The sequence below is a fragment of the Centruroides sculpturatus genome, unplaced genomic scaffold (genome assembly GCF_000671375.1).
Source record: "Centruroides sculpturatus isolate CEXI.00-Female unplaced genomic scaffold, Cexi_2.0 scaffold141, whole genome shotgun sequence".
Classification (NCBI taxonomy): Eukaryota; Metazoa; Arthropoda; class Arachnida; order Scorpiones; family Buthidae; genus Centruroides; species Centruroides sculpturatus.
In genome coordinates, this window is record NW_019384430.1 from 686951 (window position 1) to 707846 (window position 20896).

Genomic DNA, 20896 nt, shown 5'->3' on the forward strand with positions numbered 1-20896 from the left:
TTTCCCATGGTGTTACCCATTTTATGTTTTTCCTCCTGAGAATGAATTCCACGCATGCGGAAGAAATTTAAACAATAGCTGACTGAATATAGGCCTTAGCCTCAGTAAGTGATACAATCCTAGAGGAAGGCATGCTGATTTGCTGAATAGTGTCGTAAAATTTGCACCAATCACCTGCCTTGGTATTGAAAGCATTTGTGAGTAGCAGGGGGTCACCGGGTCGAACCCTAATGACCACTTAATCTGCACGAGTCGGGAAGATCCGCTCTCGGTTGTCGGATGGCAATAGGAGGGCTAAAAATATGAGTGGGGAGGAGTTGGAAGTCGTGACCAAGTGTCCAAAGGATTACACGGGTTTAAAATTAACGAACACATTTAATAAATAACTAAGAAAATTTACACAAAGATGTTAAATACAACATATGTGAACCAAGATATAAATAGGTATTCAAAAAAAACTATTCTAACCTAACGCTAAAATCCGAGAGAGAGCTCACGTTAGAGAGAGATAAATTATAATCGCAAGGGTTTACCTCGTAGGCAACGTTCTCCAATTATAGGGCGTTAATAAAACACTCTGTGTCCGTCGCCTTGTTTTCTGAGGTTCCTTTGAAGGTTATGTGGAGCGATGTCCTTCTACGGTGTATGCTCCGTCGCTCCTAATCTGTAGAAAGTTCTTCCTGGTGAAGTTCGCTCGGAGGTTTCTTCTGTTAACCTCTTCGAGGAGTAATTCCGTCGTATATGGAGAGAATAGAAAAATATTCAAAGTTTTTACCTTTGCATGGAGCGGCGATTATGAGCTTCGTAGATCCTGAGAGTGCTGGCAGATCTTGCGTCGATGTTTCTTCCCCGACGATCGCTCTTGAGGTTTGCAGAGGGGTTTCTTCGGCTTAAGCACCCTGGCTCAGCGCCGAGTAGAAAATCCGACCCCTTTATATACTCTTTAGCGTGGGAAAATCTGCTACTCTTTTGACAGTTCTCCAGATTTATGACAGTCTCCCCCGTCGTGGGTGACGACAATGCAGACATCGCTTGACCAATTAATGTTAAATTCGTCATCACCTAGGGAGATGACTTACCATTTTAGGTAATGTTTCTCATCGTACAGATGACCTTTTTAGGAAATCTTCTATACTATATCCGCACCCTGCGGTTCTCCGGGGAGCTTCCGCGGTTGACCTAGACGACTTCGTCCTTCAAGGTCAGTTAATTGCGTTGTTTCTAACTTTGTCCGGGGACTATTCCTCGGGCAACGGGGTGAAAATGGGAGAAATAATCGGAAATAACGGAAAGGGGAAAAGTCTATTCGACTTTTTATGCTTCAAAATCCTTATATGACATCCAGATTCTCACACATTGTTGTTCCTACTGTTATTGGTCAACTGAAAATTGGATAAGTTTACAATGAAGATTACCTTGTGCTGCATGTATGAAATATATAGTTTTCAGAAACGACAAAAAAGCATTGTTGTTGTTCGAAGCGTCTGCATCCAGCAAATTATTGCAGCATAATCTATACGTTATACACTTGTGGTCAGAAAGGCAGTCAAAAATGCCTACCTGCCAATCCTGAATAACAGAACAGAGGCCTTCGGAACAGATGGTCAGATCAATCCAGGAATGACCATTAGATGACAAAAAGGTTGGTGGAGAGTCTGGATCATTAACCAACAGAAGGCCATGTGCAGCAATAAAGTTCTCCATGGCCTCACCTCTGCCGTCTCTATACTCGCCCCCCAAGTAGGCGAGTGCGCATTAAAATCATCCGAAATTAAAAAGCTACGGTTAGTGAAATGAGTCACAGCCAACTCCAAGTTATGGATGGTTTCATAGATATCTGATCTACTCGAGCAATAGACGTTAAAGATGATAATGTGTAAATCCGGAAGGTAGATCTCGATATAAATGCAGGTACAGGAAAAAACTTTGGGTAAGAGATAGTGGCCAAGGTAGGGTTAGTTAGTAACAATGACTGCGACCCACGGTCGTTCATGTTGGCTCTGAATGTTAATGTCTTTGTTGCTAAAACAAGATACCCTATTCTTACGACAATAGGGCTCCTGCACTAAAACGATGTCATAGTTGTTAATCTCCTGTCTGAGCTGAGAGCTGGCAGAGATCGCTCGTTCCAGATTAACCTGTACAATACGTAGTTCAGAGTTCTTATGGCAAATGTTATTATTTCTATTAGATGCCATAGTCTATTCTGGCAAGGAGCTGTGTTCTTGATCGAATAAAGGCACGACAAACTTTATCGAGCGCATTATGATCTATTACCATATTATTATGTTTAATGCAGTTCATACATTTTGGAGTTTCTGGTTTATTATCGCAATCTTTGAAGACATGATTGCCTCCAAACTGACTGCTTGTACGATTTTCTGCATGACAGTTTTTGGCAAAATGCCAAAATTTCATGCATTTGAAACATCGATCCGATGGGAGGAAGTCTAAGACACTACACATAGTCCATTGCAAGTTTATCTTCTCCACTTTAAGGAGGAAACACCTTAGTTCTGGTGAGACCTCTTCAACCCAAAAAACGAGAGTGGTACTATGCTGTCCAATTGGGAAACGCACCCTAATCTTCTCCAGAAATGCTTTTTTGGAATATAAAACGGCAACTCGGCTGTTCTGCTCGTAAATGGCATCTAAGAGCTGGTCCCTCTCAATACATTTAGGCACCAAGATAATCTTGATCAGTGGGTGTCTTTTTTTCGGGATAACCAAACATACACCGGATACCTCAGAAACAGTATTACATAAAATTCTGATATCTGCTCTACACTTCAAATCAACAGCAATCCCTCCTTTTTTGAATATGGCATATTCTCTGAACACCTAATTTTAAGCTATGTAAATGGATTCCACAAGTTAGAACTTTTCTCGTAAGCTCAGAGTCGTTAGTCTCAGGGTTACTGCACACCAGTGCAGTGTGACAAGACTTGGAGGGCACATAAACCGAATCCAAAGGTGAAGCAGGATGCTTAACAGCGTCACTATAAAGCCCGGGTGTCCTGGACACCATCAGCCCTGAAGTTGGCACAACTTGCTGCACTCCACGAACGGTCTCCAGCACCTCAGACATAACCACGTCCATTCTCTTTGCATATGCAGCAAATGCATCAGTGAGGTCATTAACCGCCGACCCTGACACTGGAACAACCTGCTGCAATCCACGAACAGCTTCTGTGACCTCATGGAAATCTGCCTCAGTTCTCTCTGCATGTGCAGCAAACGCAACAACGAGATCATTCTTGGTGATAAGTGAATCCAACCGAGTGTCAATAAAATCAGGAACTGAACAAGTTGACACTGATCAATCAATCACTAGATCAATCAATCACTAACTGGGCAGTTATAAACTGCGAATGAACTCCTGAGCCCAACTTCCTATTGCTATTTCTAGCAAGGTAGCCCTTAATTTAAGCCTTTCTGCACCACTCTCGAAGGTGTCTCGAACAGTTTCCATAGCGTTAGAAAAAATCAGGTTTTTAGCTCTTTTTGAAAAAAAATTTTTTTTGGATGTTTTTTAAGTGTCTAAATTTTTTCAAAAATTTTTTCTCGCGCGAAAAAATTTTATCGCGATTTTAATCTACCTTTCATAACGGCTTAATTGTTTCTTACGGGATTTTTTTATCAAATTTCATTCATTGTTCTAATTTACTAGTGCACGGATTTTACTTCGGTAAAGTTATTAAAAGCTAGTTTCTGATGTCAAAAACGACCTCCAATAGTTTTTTAATTTTTTTAATTAATAGATTTTATTATATATACGTTTAGTTAAGTCGGGGGGGCCGGAAACAGCAATAAAATTTTAATTTTCTAAAAATATTTAAAAATATACGTGTCAGTCATATTCACCCTACTTTAAACCCTTGTCCTCCCGAGACGTATATGAGAATGCCCCGGGAAATAGGAATCCAGCTGTTCTCAAGGTCATCCAGCTGTGTAAACATTGACTCATCGGTTTTAAGTTTCACAGAAAGGCGAGACAAAGGATAATAAAATTTGGAGCTTTTTCTTCAAAATTAACGCATTTCTTTCGTTTTTTTCTGTTTTAAGTATTCTTTATGTATTTTTTATGCTTAATTACATCATAATTAATAACAGATGGTTATTAAGGAGTTAGAGCACCCCGAGTCCAAAAATGTAAACATTTCGGCGTGTCATTTCCTAGTCGATCGATATAGTAGTACTTTTCTACCCTCTGCTATATACAAAAAGCGAAAGATTAAACTGCATTATAGATACAGGTATCAGTGGCTCGATTTTTTGTAACGAATTGTATACAATAAAATAGCAAACACCTATATTATGTAAGATATAGAATTATAGTACCTATATTGAAGATCTGTTGTAATATTGAAATTATCTTTTCGTTTAAAAAAATCAGCGGATTAACAATTGCTGGCCCCACGAAACTACTGCGTGTGCACGAACGAAGTGCGTGCATCTAACAAGTACTGTATCATCAGTCATTTAATACCACATTTTAACAACTAATTTGAGTAGTAGTTGTTAGTCAAGCAATTTCGACAAATTTTTCGTCATCTTATGCAGTATATTTAAATGCACGATGAAAATTATCAACAGGAACAACCAGCAGTAGAATGTAGAGTGACGGAACTGCATTTTCTTATTTCGAATCACGTTATTTTCGTTTTCTGGCTGTTCGGGCAAGAAGCACGTGCGTGACCAGGAATGGACTGACAATGGGCGATACTNGTAGCGTGGCGCAGGGTCGGAGGAAAGTAGTTCGGCTGCTCATCCACTATTGGTCCAGACTCTATCAATCTTGTCGCGAAACGACGTTATAGGAGGTACTTTATACGAAAGTTGCTACAATTTTTTCGCTACGTTATAGGAATTGTCGTTATAGGAACGTACGTTATAGGGGGGGTCGACTGTATACACAATGACTCATCAGTGTCAAATTTCACAGAAAGGCGAAAAACAATGGAAAATAAAGTTTGAAGCTTTTTCTTGAAAATTAACGCATTACTTTCGTTTTTTTCAGTTTTAAGTACATTTTATATGTATTTAGGCCTACATTAACATTAAAAATTGCTGTGTACGCAAAGGCGTATTCTCACGCTGGCAGTCAAGAAAGCTCGATGAAGTGCACATCGTCATCGATCACCCACAAAAGTACTAAGCAACGCAAGCTACCTTGATTCTGATCAAGACTGGTGTCTTGCAGTGAAAACACGACAACACAAATGACAACTTAACAAATAAATTACAAAAATCTCTTAGGTGCAAAACTAGCTTAACTATACATAAAAAGAAAGAAGGAAAAATCGAACAAAAGATAAATGAGGCAATGAGTATAAAAACGTTAAAAAACCGTTAAGATTTAAAGCGAGACCGTTATGTACAAGATAGAGCAGGCAACACCGGAAATAGATGAATGATCACGAAATTTTGAAAAAACTTAGCCAGCCTGTTTTTAGCAGTTGCAGGCAGCCCGCCGTGAAACCTTTTAGTATTAATACAATAATAAAGTAATGACAATCTTTGTGACTGCAATAACTGTTAAAAGTAAAAATTTTAATTACTTATTATAACGTATTGGAGAGAAAAGTATCAGTAAATAGTGAGAGTGAATTACTATAATTGAGGAGACGTTTATCGATTCTTTAAAAAACACAAAAAATCAATTTAATATTTTTCAAATCTTGGTTGCTTGTTGTTCTCTATTCTACGTATATTTTTAGCACAATGTTGCCGTTCAGAACAGATCACACAGGAACACTTTCAGAGGAAAAAGGTTGTTTTATTGGCGTGAACGGATATGCATTTCGGGCTTAACGCCCTTCTTCAGTGCTATTATTACATATTTATCTGTAAATTGATTACAGGTTTACATATTTACAGAATGCATTAAAAAAGTTAGGATATGCATACAATGATTTATATAATACAACTTAATTACCTGATATAGTGACAGTTAAACCAGTGGCGTACCGTGGGTGTCAGCCGCCAGGGGCGGAGGAAAATTTTGCCCCCCCTTATTTAGGTATTTCAATTTAAAAAACCAAAATTCAGTTTTGTCACAGAACGAGCAATGAAAAATTCGGTGGTAGTGCAGCAACCTGTTTAAAACAGTTCTATTGGATATTAGTGGTGTATATGAACGCGAATGAATCGTACAAGAAAAAAATAGGTCAACAGGTTTCGTAGGAATTCCTCGGACAAAAAGTTACTAGTTCACCCAGCGAGCCGATTCCCCGGACTGTCGGGACGATAGCACTATCGTAGGTGCGATGCAAGTATAGATTAGGATGTTTCAAATTTTTACAAGATATTATTATTATTTATTGTGAAATTTTCCCGCTCCTTAAAAAGTGCCGCCCGGGGTGGGCCGCCCCTGTCGCCCCCATTACGGAACGCCACTGAGTTAAACCAACATGACCCGTAAGAAGATATACACGTAATTAAGAAAGGAGCAAAAAGTTTTTTTGAATCCACACATATACACATTAGGATAGTATAAAGTGTGCTAAAATAAAAAAGGAGTAAACTTAAATCTAAAATGAAGTATATATTAAAAAGTGGAATTTTTAAAATCAATAACGGAATACCTGTAGGGAGTGAAACAATTCTGATGAGATGTACAGAGAACATAGACAAGATATGACAGGTTAAAAAGAAGTGAGTAATCCTTGTAACATACACTGAAAGTTTGGTGTGACAGGCACAGTGGGGTATGATGGAGGGTGGTAAAACATCTTAATGGGCTTTGCTACTTAAAATGGCTGCCAGATATTATTTATGACTGCACCTGTATTTATGTTCATTCTGTGTGATTCTTGACTTTTAGTAATTTCAATGTGTTGGTAAAATTTTCTTTTAATAATCTTTTTTACCTTTAAAGTATTTTGACGTTGTCGAGTAAATCTCGCAGCCAGTTTGGTTGCAATGAGTGTCAACTGCAGAGTTGGTGTAATTATACTTCATGGCTCTTATATGTTCTTTTATACGGGTTTCTAATACTCTGCTTGTTTCACCTATGTAATAGTATTTAGGATGACACGCACAAGCAAAGCTGTAAACGAGATTATTATTTAATAAAACGTCTGTGTTACTATTAGTTTGTCTTATGGTTTTTAAAAAATATTTGCTTTTATTGTTTATTGTGGGTGCTAATGTGATATTATATGGTTTTAATATTTTTTGGATGTATTCAAAAATAGTAAAGATATAATCTAATTTTTTGTAAATTAATAAAGCAACCTTTTTCTTCTGAAAGTGTTCCTGTGTGATCTGTTCTCAACGGCAACATTGTGCTAAGAAAATATTAATATTTTTCATTCAAATAACTGAGCTAATAATTTGTATGTAGTAATTTTAATAAATTTAAACATTCTATCGCATATTTCTAGTAGGGTTAGCGAGGCTTCGTGTGTCATACGGTATTTCGTTCATTCTCAAAATTTTATCGCTCGATTTCGATAAAACTTTGCCATGTTTCGTTAATTGCGAAAAAATCTAAAACGTATGATAAAAAATTTGGTCTATGACTTGGTTCTCATGATACAGTGGGGTCAAAGTGAAAATGTCTACAATCACTGATCAAAATAATCGCGCAGAAAGAAATTTACGCAATAAAAATTTAAAAAAAAGCATTGTTTCTAACGAAAAATGAGAGCGAAAAACGAACCATTCACAAAAAACAAGCAATCGACACATATTCTCTTAAGCGAATGAATTTGTTTCGAATGAAAATCTATGACTAATGTACAATAATGTATATTCAAAAGTACTTACTCATTACAGCCCAGGGTTTCAACTGTATTAAATCTTTCAAAAATCGAATTCCCGAAATCTGACAAGATTTTGATATCTTCACTTCTTCTGCCATTCTCAAAATGTACGGAAGAACTAATTTAATAATCGATTTTAAGGACTTTTTCCAGTTAACTTCTGAGGTAATTAGTAAATTCTTATAAACCTCATACGTCGTTTCATTATCATCGTTTTCACTGCTCGATACTACAAAAAATTTCATTAAAGTTATAATAAAAATAAACATGAAAACCTTAAACCCCATCATTTTTATCAAATAAATCGACTGTTTAGTAATAGACGACTGTATTCAATTACTGTTCTGTAAAGATTTAAAGTTGTTTTGAGGAAAATATGGTAAATATTTAGAAATTTTCCAAAACACATTAATCGACGCAATGAAGTGAAAAATATTGTAGAATATGACGATTCAAGAATTAATTATAATGGAAATGACAATTGATTAATTTGTCTCTTTTCGTGAAGGTCATCTGAAAAATTTGGAATGATAGCTGGAAGCTAACTGATATCCTTTGTTCGAGTAGTTGCTTGAGCAGTGTTATAGCGATTATTATTTAATCACCTCATCTAATCCTTCTTCTTTAAAAATATTTTATAGACTTTAATTTCGAAAATTTCGTTTAGTTTATCATTTGGCATGACTCACCAACATTTTCAACATATTCGAATTCCCGTGAGTTTTTTAGTAAGTTGAGTAGTTTATACGGTAGATTAGTAGTCTGAAATTTATTGTACAATTGATAATTTCGAGCGCATTTACGTAATAATTTAGCTGCAATTTTATAAACTTGTATACTTAAGAGTTCCCACAGTCATACATTTTCTTGCCTGTCTTGCTGACTGTCCTTAATTTCGAGAACAGATAGACAGATGAATATCGAGGCCAGATATGGAAACATTAGCGGAAAGAGACCCTGATTAACTGTATAAGAATGTCTCCTGATGCAAACCGAAAATCGCTGTATTTCAAACTGTTCTCTCAAAAGCAGTTAGATAGATGACCGACATAACTCTATACTTTACAGAAAAGTGTGTTGTATAACTACAAGACACCATTAATTTGAGGTGGAGAGCATATATTGAAATAAATTTTGAAAATATGATAAAAATTGCAGCCTGGTATTGTTACCATGTCACAATAAATAATTTTTCGTTTAATAATACAATAAAACTTTTCATAAACTAAAATTTTGCACTATTTAAAAATCATAAAATATTACAGAGTAAATTGTATTTTAAGTTACATAAAATTATTTTAGTATAATTAAGTAACACAAAATGGCGCCGATCAGAATCTTGTGTGCTGTGAACTCGAATGTTAAAATTTGAAGAGAAAAAATTCCAGGATAGGACATACCCTAGAATTTCCTATCTTCAAATTGAAATTGACCATGTCATAAAAGAAAAAAAATAGTCTATTTTTCAGCCAGCTTCTTTATGTTTATTGTAGTTAACACATGTACCATCGCGTTTACAACTATTATGTATTAGCATCTCTTCCCTGCATTCCGCGGGTATCACTCCGTTATTTAAATTTATAACATTATTTTGCATAACTATCGCGAAGTGTTCTTTGAATTTTCTTTTTACCATATTTTTATCTCTATTTAAGATTTTTACATTATTAATATCAACATGGCAATTATTCGCGTGACAATGTAAAAACACGGGAGATGTATTGACTTAAATCTTACTGCAGCCAGATGTTCCGGCATTCTTACTTTCAGTTTCCTCTTCGTTTCGCCAACATAATAGTTCGGTATTCTACATGTACACTGGAGTATATAGATCACTTTTTCTTATTCCAATAGCTCTTTATCTTTGTATCATTCAGTCCTTATTCGTCGAAATAATCTATTTTTTGGAATGGGGCTAATTTAATTGTATTTTCACAAAAAATTTAGATATTTTTGCCCCACAGACAAATACATATATATATAAAAAACAATTCACTGTATGTTTAATTAACGAAAATATATCAGGCATATTGAATTGCTATAATTGCGGTATAAACAAGGAAATAACTTCAGTAAATTTGCCAAAAGAAAAATATGTCATTTCTTTATATCCTTATATATTTTTTAAACTTTGATAGTTAATGAGTGTTTTGAAAAGTTNTCAACCCCATATCTCCCGCACCCTTATAGCTATCGAGACGCAACCACCATAGTGCACGAATGGAGACTCGGGGCTACTACCACATACAAACACCATTCATGTGCGATGTGTAGTTTTGGCTGAAAAATAAAATATAGGGACATACACGTCCATTTATATATATATAAATGGACGTGTATGTCCCTATATTTTACTTTTCCGCCAAAACTACACATCGCACGTGAATGGTGTTTGTATGTAGTAGACTTTACCCAATTGTATTATTCACTAGTACACGGAAAAATAATTTTCATTTTTTTTCTGACTTCTGGAGGCTTAAAAAATTCCATGTCCGTAGACTGGTATATAAACAAAAAGAAAGGTTAAATTTAAGAGGAAAAAAAATTTTTATTTAACATTATACTTCATTTCAAATGCATTTCGCTTTTTATTAGTCTCTTCAGCAGAGTTTCCTACAACTAGAACGTAACACATTACAGCCAGAATGTAATACAGCAGAAGACACATCTTTAACACATGTACCATCGCGTTTACAACTATTATTTATTATCATCTCTTCTCAGCATTTCGCGGGTATCACTCCGTTATTTAAATTTATAACATTATTTTGCATAACTATCGTGAAGTGTTCTTTGAATTTTCTTTTTATGATATTTTTATCTCTAAGATTTTTACATTATTAATATCAACTTGGCAAATTATTCGCGTGAAAATGTAAAAACACGGGAGATGTATTGACTTTAAGTCTTGCTGCAGCCAGATGATCCGACATTCTTACTTTCAGTTTCCTCTTCGTTTTGCCAACATAATAGTTCGGTATTCCACATGTACACTGGAGTCTATAGATCACTTTTTCTTATTCCAATAGCTCTTTATCTTTGTAACATTCAGTCCTTATTCGTCGAAATAATCTATTTTTTGGAGAATAGGGCCAATTTAATTGTATTTTCACAAAAAATTTTTAGATATTTTCGCCCCACAGACAAATACATATATATAAAAAAAAACAATTCACTGTATGTTTAATTAACGAAAATATTTCAGGCATATTGAATTGCCATAATTGCGGTATAAACAAGGAAATAACTTTCAGTAAATTTGCCAAAAGACTTATTACCAGTCAAAGAAAAATATGTCTTTGTTTATATCCTTATATATTTTTTTAACTTTGATAATTAATGAGTGTTTTGGAAAGTTTATTGAAGTTATTTCCTTGTTTAAACAGCAATTATAGCATAAATATGCTTGAAGTATTTTCATAAATCATCCCACGCATTGTTATTTTCGTAGAAATTTCGTGCAATTCGTTAATTAACTTTCTTATAGCAAATTACATTCAAGGTAATAGAACAGATTTATTTGCTTATTGATTAAGATATAATTTTCATGCAACCAAGATGTTAAGAGAAAAGTATTTAATAAGTATTAAATTTAAATTTTCGAATGTGTATTTGCATTAAATTACCAGAACTTCAATTAACCAGAACATCAAATAAATCAATTTACAAAGTTAAAAAGGCAAAAAGAATATAAGTGAAAAATCAGAGTGATTGAAATTTAAGAAAACAAAACTGTCTCATTAACAAGACAAATCAGTCTTATTTGTTTATAAAATGTTTAGGCCTTCAATGATGCCATACGTATTTATGTTCGGAATAAAATATAGGCCTATCTCTGTTTCGTTAGGTATGTTGGTGGTTGTGTTTGTGTGTGTTTGTATGTGTGTAATTAACAAATAAGATAAAGAATTTGTTGCTAAAATGTATATTTTCGAGGTAAACATTTAATATTTAATTTTTACACTAAAAACGTTATCATAATATAATCCATTAAACCACCAATGACATTGTCATCGACATCATATGAACACAGAAATTTGATTTTCTTTTAATGATATGAAACCGTGCTTTGCTTTGTTTCTGCTCCTAACACAATGAAGTGCTATAAATTAATACACTTGGCGGGTTTGAAAGAATCAAATTGAAAGAAGATGAACTACACCTCAACTAAATAAAGATTAGGAAAACCGCCAAGTGTCTTAATTTTAAGTTGCTCCTTTAATTCATCGATCTGAAAATGTGAAGAATCCCGACTTCGATGTCATCCGAATCTTCGCCTGGGTCAAATAAGTAATGCTTCTAGTCATATATTATTTTACCAATATTACTGTATTGTGACTAAAATCTATTAATTTAATAAACTAATCAACTGTTTTGTAACCACTAAAAATGGGTTTAAAGACAAATTTTTATATTGTATTATAGATGTTTATTTCTATAAATAAAGGAAAAATAACAAATGTAGCTTATTTATCTTTTATGTAATTCCAATTCGACATTCACCAGAGATCAGGAACTACTCAGAAAATAATTCTAATTTAGAGATCTTTTATTTGAATGCATTTTAAATCAAAATTTGTACTGATCCTCCTCAGTCTATAGATAATAAAAAAAGTTTTCAATTTACAGTTGTTATACATATAAAATTTAAAAACAAATAAACTTTATGGGGTGTTCTTAACCATAGAGTAGATTTCTGTCAGTATTTTATATAAATCACAGTAACAATCGTCGCCTAACACTATACTTTTATTTCTATGATATTTCATTATTTTAATCGCGTCGTGTTCTCGTAAATATATACCATATTCTAAAAGTAAAATCTTAATATTATCATTACCTATATATATAATCGATGCAGGTTGATAATAATAATAATAATCAGCGCAGAGCCCAAACGGTTAGGAGTTGAAAGTTAAAATTTGGCACACAGTTAGGATACATCACAAGAACGAACACTAAGAAGGGATTTTTCGAAATGCCAAACAGTAGTAGTGGTTTTAGTAGCACTGATCACAAAATTAATGTTTTAGTTACAAATTTAAATTAAATTAGTTGTATTTTAACAATAAGTCAAACTATTAAGCAACTCGTTGCTGCATTTCTTTCATTCTTCCATGTTCCGATCGAAAGAATCGGCTACTTCAGCGTTTCTCAAAGTGGGCGATAACGCCCCCTTGTGGGCGCTGGAGGCTTTCAGGGGGCAGTAGAAGGCTCAAAGAGAATTGGGGGGCGTTAAAAAAATATAGAGGGGCGNTTATTCGAGTTACATGAATATTGTTTTAATCTTATTCCCTGCGTTTTAGTGTGGATGTTATTTCTGGACATCTCCTATGAACGGTTGTATATTATCGAGTTCAGAAACTCCTCCATTTACAATAAAACTCCAAAACAACTAATCATGTTTGTAATTCGAGAAGCTCCTTGTATATATTTCTTCTATTTTGTATTTTTAATTTGGCAAAATATTCAGCCTTTAAGAATATTAATTTAACTACTGGTATTTACTATTAGAAAATAGTTTATAATTTTCAGTGCACTCTGTCTATATCATTTATTATTTAACAATTCTGCAAATTATTCAAGAGAATTGTGCATTTACGCGATGAAAAATCATAGTATATATATTAAGTATTTCTGACAGGCGCGCAGTTTTCTACCTTTAAGTGTCATGGCGGAAGCACATTCAATTCGATTCAAAGATGACGGCCCGGTTCGTGGTCTAGTATGTCGTTGGTTTACACGTTTGTTCTTCCCATAGACGTAGCCAGAGTTTTGTTATGGGGGCCTAGTAAAGGCGAACCTGACACAAAAATGAATTATTTCAAATTATTGTTCATTAAAATGAAATTTCCATAAGAATCGACAATAACTTAACACACATAAAATATGAAACTTCCTTTAATCATACGTTCAGATTACAGATACACTTTGCATATTGGACACAAAAAGCCATTGACCTTTTTTTTAAAAAAATTACAATTTTTTAATTTTCTCATTAATTTTCTCATTTAATTTTTTCATTTTTTAAAAAATGAACGATACATGTCACAACAGTTTGAAAGTTATTGGTCCGATGGCAGATAGATGATAACGTTAAGACAATAATGATTATGACATAAAATACAACAATTTAGATACACAAAATGTTCATGTATAACGACATCACAAATCATACAAAAAAATAAAAAACAAGACGTCAAACTTCTGTGGCACGAGTAGTTTAAAAAAAAAGCGCTGTTCACCCATTCATTCAATTAAGTATGGTCCTTCACGAAAGATTTCGTATAAATTCCAAAAAATGGATTTTCTCTTTATAAAAATAGTCGCTAAATTACTCCATTTACTTCCAAACTCAAAATATTTATCAAAGTTGAGCATGGAACTAGTTTTTGAGCTTTGGAAAATGTTCTTTCACAACTTCAATTTCGAGTTATTCACACGAGTAAAGTACAAAAAAAGGAGAACTTCGCCTGGTTACATATATGTGAGGTCAGCCGATTAGGGGTGAGGTGTTTTCGACAGCCGAGCAGTCAATTCTGTCGTGTGGGCGCGGAATGACTCACCGAGACAGGTTTACCATATAAAACCGTTTAATAATATACATAAATCGTTCTTACAACAATCTACTGCGAGCAAGCGACTATCCCACGATGGGTTTTGTCACAGTTCTTAAAACTCGGACAGTTCGAATGTTCGATTGGTCCTTGGGGAGCTTTCGGCACTGTGGACGCAGAGAACGATGGCTCCGGGGCACGCACCAACACTTGTAGCGATGTCCTCGGTTGACAAGTCGAACCTCGACGATTCTGGACGTGACCTCGGCGATCCTAGAGTGGACGGGTTGGCGAAACCAGTTCCTAGGTCGTCGGAAGAGCCTTTGTTGCGTCTCGCGTCTCGGTCGGGAGCACCAAATCCCGACAGTTGAGCACTACACACCAAAACCCAAGACTCCGTAAAGTTCCCGAAAACGCGGTTTTATCAATTTTTCCACCGCGGTCGCCTCTCCATTGGTCTCTCCTCGTCACATGGTGACAATTCGAAACTCCAGGAAGGGCGCGGGAGAGGTCAACGTCGCGTCGGAACACGACTCCTCTCCAACCTCGTTTTCCTCAACTTTACTCTATCTATTGTTTAAAATCTTTTAACAAGACAAAAGGTTCATTGTTTAAATCCGATCTTTAAGTTCGCTCTTTTGCACTACGAAACTTGACTCATTCAAAAAGTCGTTAATGGCCTGCTTTCGGACCCCGTTTGGGTCCCCACATATATATAAAAGTCCTGCTCCAAGTAATATTTACTCAAAACTTCCAGAAATTAATTCGAATTTAAAGTTCTGAAGTTTCCAAATTGGCAATGTGAGGTGTTAAGAGCTCCGGACCCGATCCGTATATAACTTCACATTGTCAGGTTGTAGAGAATTATCACTGATCCTTTCAACCAATTATTTGCAGTTCAGTCCAATATTCAGGGATTAATTTCGAGCCGCGGTACGCTACCCCCAATTAAATTAGCTTCAACTTTTTATTTCTTTTTGCAAATTGGCTCAACACTTTATCGGCTGTGATTTTCTGGGGAGGGCACCAGGTTAACTGGGGGGCGTGCCCACCCATGCCCCTTCCTGGCTACGCCCATGGTTCTTTCTAAATTACAGTTGCAAGCGAACATTTTTGAATGTCCGTAAATCGAATTGCGCCTTCTGTAATTGAAAATCAAAGAATTTCATTTTATAAAAGATCTGTTTTGAAATCAAAATGTTCGAGTGAAATCTTATTCGAGAATTTACTCTCAAATATAATTTACAAGGAATAATACAGTAATAAAAATCTATTGTAAGTAAATACTTTGAGGTGTCATAAAGAAGTTCTCCTTAATTCATCGACCTGAAAATGTGAAGAATCCCGACTTCGATGTCATCCGAATCTTCGCCTGGGTCAAATAAGTAATGCCTTCTAGTCATATATTATTTTACCAATATTACTGTATTGTGACTAAAATCTATTAATTTAATTAACCAATCAACTGTTTTGTAACCACTAAAAATGGATTTATAGACAAATATTTATATTGTATTATAGATGTTTATTTCTATAAATAAAGGAAAAATAATAAATGTAGCTTATTTATTTTTTATGTCATTCCAATTCGACATTCACCAGAGATCAGGAACTACTCAGAAAATAATTCTAATTTAGAGATCTTTTATTTGAATGCATTTTAAATCAAAATTTGTACTGATCCTCCTCAGTCTATAGATAATAAAAAAAGTTTTCAATTTACAGTTGTTAAACATATAAAATTTAAAAACAAATAAACTTTATGGGGTGTTCTTAACCATAGAGTAGATTTCTGTCAGTATTTTATATAAATCACAGTAACAATCGTCGCCTAACACTATACTTTTATTTCTATGATATTTCATTATTTTAATCGCGTCGTGTTCTCGTAAATATATACCATATTCTAAAAGTAAAATCTTAATATTATCATTACCTATATATATAATCGATGCAGGTTGATAATAATAATAATAATCAGCGCAGAGCCCAAACGGTTAGGAGTTGAAAGTTAAAATTTGGCACACAGTTAGGATACATCACAAGAACGAACACTAAGAAGGGATTTTTCGAAATGCCAAACAGTAGTAGTGGTTTTAGTAGCACTGATCACAAAATTAATGTTTTAGTTACAAATTTAAATTAAATTAGTTGTATTTTAACAATAAGTCAAACTATTAAGCAACTCGTTGCTGCATTTCTTTCATTCTTCCATGTTCCGATCGAAAGAATCGGCTACTTCAGCGTTTCTCAAAGTGGGCGATAACGCCCCCTTGTGGGCGCTGGAGGCTTTCAGGGGGCAGTAGAAGGCTCAAAGAGAATTGGGGGGCGTTAAAAAAATATAGAGGGGCGACGGCAGACAAATTCTATATATAAAAATTCGACGGAATATATATAAAATGTTGACATTTTATATATTTTTTATTTTTTATTGAAGGTCACAACTTGAATATTTCTAACACATTGACTTTTATTTTAGCTCAGCGTTTCTCAAAGTAAGCAATAACGCCCCCTTCTGGCGCGATGAATAGATCTATGATAGAGGCAGGGTATTGAACGGTGACCAAAGGCAAAATTGGGGCTGATAAGAGGAAACATTGCGTTTAATGGTTTCCAGATGATGAGAACAATGTACAGTNAGCCGCGGTACGCTACCCCCAATTAAATTAGCTTCAACTTTTTATTTCTTTTTGCAAATTGGCTCAACACTTTATCGGCTGTGATTTTCTGGGGAGGGCACCAGGTTAACTGGGGGGCGTGCCCACCCATGCCCCTTGCTGGCTACGCCCATGGTTCTTTCTAAATTACAGTTGCAAGCGAACATTTTTGAATGTCCGTAAATCGAATTGCGCCTTCTGTAATTGAAAATCAAAGAATTTCATTTTATAAAAGATCTGTTTTGAAATCAAAATGTTCGAGTGAAATCTTATTCGAGAATTTACTCTCAAATATAATTTACAAGGAATAATACAGTAATAAAAATCTATTGTAAGTAAATACTTTGAGGTGTCATAAAGAAGTTCTCTTTAATTCATCGACCTGAAAATGTGAAGAATCCCGACTTCGATGTCATCAGAATCTTCGCCTGGGTCAAATAAGTAATGCTTCTAGTCATATATTATTTTACCAATATTACTGTATTGTGACTAAAATCTATTAATTTAATTAACCAATCAACTGTTTTGTAACCACTAAAAATGGATTTATAGACAAATATTTATATTGTATTATAGATGTTTATTTCTATAAATAAAGGAAAAATAATAAATGTAGCTTATTTATTTTTTATGTCATTCCAATTCGACATTCACCAGAAGTCAGGAACTACTCAGAAAACAATGATAATTTACAGATCTTTTATTTGAAAGCATTTCGAATCGGAATTCGTACTGATCCCTCTTCTTTTATTATCTATAGATAATAAAAAAGTTTTCAATTTACAGTTGTTAAACATATAAAATTTAAAAACAAATAAACTTACACGTGGTGTTCTCTGCGACAGAATTGATTTCTGTCAGTATTTTACATAAATCACAGTATCAATCGTCGCTTAACACTATACTTTTATTCCTATGACATTTCATTATTTTAATCGCGACATGTTCTTTAAATTTCCGTAAATATATACCATATTCTAAAAGTAAAATCTTAATATGATTAATTTATAGGACAATTATTCTTACTAAAATTTATAAACCAAAGTAAATAGGTATTACTTCCTGGCTGCTATACGTAACAGAATGAAAGTATGGCGATCAGTTAAAAAATGATCCCCTCAGATTTTCACATTTTAAACTTGTCATTTTAAAATGTCGAAATAAAAACATAAATAAATAAATAAACTTGGGAAATTTTTCTGTATGTATAGATGTTTGTACGTTTGTGTATGTATGTACGTATGGGCATGAATTTTCTCATCCACATTGAAGCTTAATAACTCCTGTGTCTTTTGTTGAAAATTTCTAAAATTCTGCAGGTATAGGATTATGTTAAAGACTTTGAGGCAGTTAAATATTTGTGGTTGAAGGTCGACATTGTTAAGGTACGGAATTTTCAGTTTATTAAGCAATTTTTACTATTAATCGGTTGAAATTTTATTCTCTGATGTCCGATTATCCTTATTACCATAAGGAATATCGGACATTAGAGAATAATATTTTTTTATTTTATAGATTTATAATTGTTATAATTCTAGTGTTTATATTTAATANTTAAAGACTTTGAGGCAGTTAAATATTTGTGGTTGAAGGTCGACATTGTTAAGGTACGGAATTTTGAGTTTATTAAGTAATTTTTACTATTAATCGATTGCAATTTTATTCTCTGATGTCCGATTATCCTTATTACCATAAGGAATATCGGACATCAGAGAATAATATTTTTTTATTTTATAGATTTATAATTGTTATAATTCTAGTGTTTATATTTAATACGTATATCAAAGAATTATGAATTTTACATAGAATTATATTGTGGTTCGTTCAGGTCTATTATGGCCTGCCGAAACCTCAATAGAAGTAAATAACATCTTTTTATTGTTCAGAAATATAATAAAATAACTTTCAGAATAATTAATATTTGAAAAATGATTGTATAATAATGTTCCTGCCAGAGAACATCATTTATATCTCACTAAAATCATTAATTTAAATTCTTGAAAAATTACAAATATTCATTTCTGCGGATATTCACTACTTTTTTTCTTTCAGTTTATATCTTATACTTTTATTAAAGTATTCGGTCGCGTTATCGTTGCACTTTAAACAAGTATAACCATTATTCTTTATTATTATATTTATTAAACCTAACACCTAAAACTATAATAATCCGAAATAAAATAAAGCTTACCGACAATGCAAGATTCGCCGCTATCAGAGAAAACAGCGTCGTTATAAACACAATAATTATTAATCCAGTAAGCGTAAGTAGAAATTGTTTAGTATCGTGCGTGAAATATAGCAAATTGTAAAATATAACACAAAACATTGTGATAACAAAACAATAGCATGCACTTGATACTTTGCTGAACACTGCATTAAACCGGTGTATTTGCACGCGGCATTCATTGTATAGTTCAAGAAACTTCTCAAGAAATTTTCTTCGATGGCAAAAATAGGGCTTAATATTAATAATTACTTCCGATATAATATTAAATTTATTTTTGCTTAAAAAAACCCATTTTAAATCTAAATCCATGGTACTGCATTTGAATACCGACTTCTTACGTCGTATATGATGGAATGAATCCACTAACTGACAGACTTTGTACTGTCTGTCAGAAAATCATTTCATATACAGGATGCTTTTAATAAAACAAACTTACATATTAATTTAATAATCAGGAATGCTTCTAGTTAAATATACAATTAGCGATCGATTTCTAATTAGCATTTACTATGGATAGATGAAATTTTCATAAACATTATTGATTATTCTGTAATGAAATGAAATTTTCTAATGGGATAATATCGGAAATTAATAATTATTATTTCCTGTTTCTCTTTATATTGTTTCTTCTTTATATTTTAAACAATTCTCTTCTCAGGGTTTACATGTATATAATATCGTTGAAATGATTCAACAGTGAAATATTTCATAAAATTCGCTTAATGACCTGTATATCATGACTATTCAATTAGGTAAAACGTGTCTACTCTAACCATTAGACTATTATTTTTAGTTTACAATTTGATGTTTGCTTGTTGACTTTCAGGCAAAGTATCCATTTTGTACTCTTCTTCTGTATTACTTTTTTTAAATGTACAGAAATCAAACGTTTTCTGAAGAAGATAATTCAATGGAGTTTCGATAAATGCATACATTAAAATCGAGGCGATCAATGTCACAGCCATGACATACGAAAACATCATCCACTGCAAAAAGAAAAAGTACAATTATAATTGATAACTATAGAATATTTAATTAAGACTCTATATTTTAAAATATTTTCCAGCGGCGTTATATTACAAACAACACGTTTATTAATTTTAATTAATTAAACTATGTATTCTCAGTAATCCGGTTTACTCGTAATTTGGTAATTTTTGTATATAGGCTATTTATATTTTAAACTTACATCTGATTTTCTCTTCTAAATCTTGATTACATACAATAAAATTTGCAGATAAATAAAACTTTACTATCATTGAATTTGTATTACGGAAATTCTTCAGTGACATATTTTGTTGTTATGTTCCCGGCTGTGTTAAATATAACAGGGGAGGAGAAATATGGCATCGGTCAAAAAGTGAGACCCAAGATTTTAATATGTTTGAACTCAGGGCACGTTATGAAATGTCCATTGAAACGTAAAGAAATGGAAAGACTTTCCGGGGAGTTTTCAATAAGTATGGATTTTAGTGTGTGTTGTGGCACGATTTTGTTTACCCTATTTGAAGCCTTAATAAGTCCTGTGTTTTTCTAAAACATTTCTGAAATGCAAGTAGGGATCTATAGTAGGGAGATTGTTTCTGTTAAATTTTGGTGCTTAATTAAAGATCGAAGGAGTGGGGAGATAAATGAGTATTGTGTGCCATATCTCGATTAGGATCGAACGTGTATTCGTTATTA